Source organism: Manis pentadactyla, chromosome 13, assembly GCF_030020395.1.
Source record: "Manis pentadactyla isolate mManPen7 chromosome 13, mManPen7.hap1, whole genome shotgun sequence".
Taxonomy (NCBI): domain Eukaryota; kingdom Metazoa; phylum Chordata; class Mammalia; order Pholidota; family Manidae; genus Manis; species Manis pentadactyla.
In genome coordinates, this window is record NC_080031.1 from 47379210 (window position 1) to 47380592 (window position 1383).

Consider the following 1383-nt stretch of genomic DNA (forward strand, 5'->3'; position numbering starts at 1 on the left):
TAGTAATGAAGGCAGGTCAAAAGGAAACAGCAGTCAACTTGAAGGGAATCCAGTGGACAAATAAGGGATAATTTAAGCATCAGAAATAAATGAACTCTAATGGCTTAGCAAAATATGTAAGCAACCAAAGTGTCCATCAATAGATGAAAGTATAAAAATGATGTAATGTATGTATACACACACACACACACACACACACACACACACACACACACAGTGGAATATTCTTCAGCCATAAAAAATCCTGTAATTTGCTATAGTATGGATGGACCTAGACGGTATTATGCTAAGTGAAATAAGACAGGTGGAGAAAGACAAATACCATATTATTTCACTTATTTGTGGAATATAAAAACAAAACAAAACAAAATGAACAAAATAGTAGACTCATAGACACTGAGAAATGCCTGGAGGTTACTATTGGGGAGGGGTTGGGGTGGGTGTGTAGGGTATGTGAAGGGGATAAAGAGGCACAAAAATCTCAATCATATTATTAATTGGTCATGGGGATGGAAGTGCAGGCATGAAGAATATAGTCAATGATTTTGTAACATCTTCCTGTCTTGACAGATAGTAACTACACTAATTGAGTGAACATTCAATAATGCATATAACTGTGAATCACTGTGTTATATACTTTAAACCAATGTAATATTGTATATCAAGTATACTTCAATAGAATTGCTTTTAAAGAAGCAAGAGACACTAGAAATAAGAGCATCTCCCTTTTTGATTTAGGTGGTATCCACCTAATCCTGCCTAATTACTATTGGATATGTTGGACCTGTTAACAAATCTCTTACATATGTATAATTCTATTTACATTCTAAAATGTGTTGACAGAGACTGTAGAATCTTCTGTTACTGAATATATGTTTAATAAAATCAGTAATACAAGTTAAATGGACTTCCAACTGCCTGGAAGTTCAGATATATTCTAAAAATCTTCGATTCACTTTTTTCTCCTACAGGGGGGATGGGATGGTCACTAACAGACAGCAAGGCAGAAATCACAGATAACAATGTACTCCAAGCATAGAAGGTTACGGCCTTAATTGGAAGCACAGCATTTAGGGGATCATTAAATCAGGCTTCTGGGATTGTGACGGAAAACTTTTAATGACTTTGGCTAAATTGATAACCCATGGAGCCTTGTTACATGGCTTCCAAATTAACAAGACTTAAAACTTTTTTTTTCCCCCTTGGAAACTGTGGTTAATTGGATAGTTAATCTGTTGGAGGAACTGATGGAAATGCTCAAAGGTCAGTAAGGACCCTCTGTTAGCAAACTCAAAGGAGAAAAAGTTGTGTGGTTGCCATTATAACAGGTGGCACAGAAATGAGTCTCCAAGCAGTGAAGTGTCCTTTCTCTGAACTGTACCC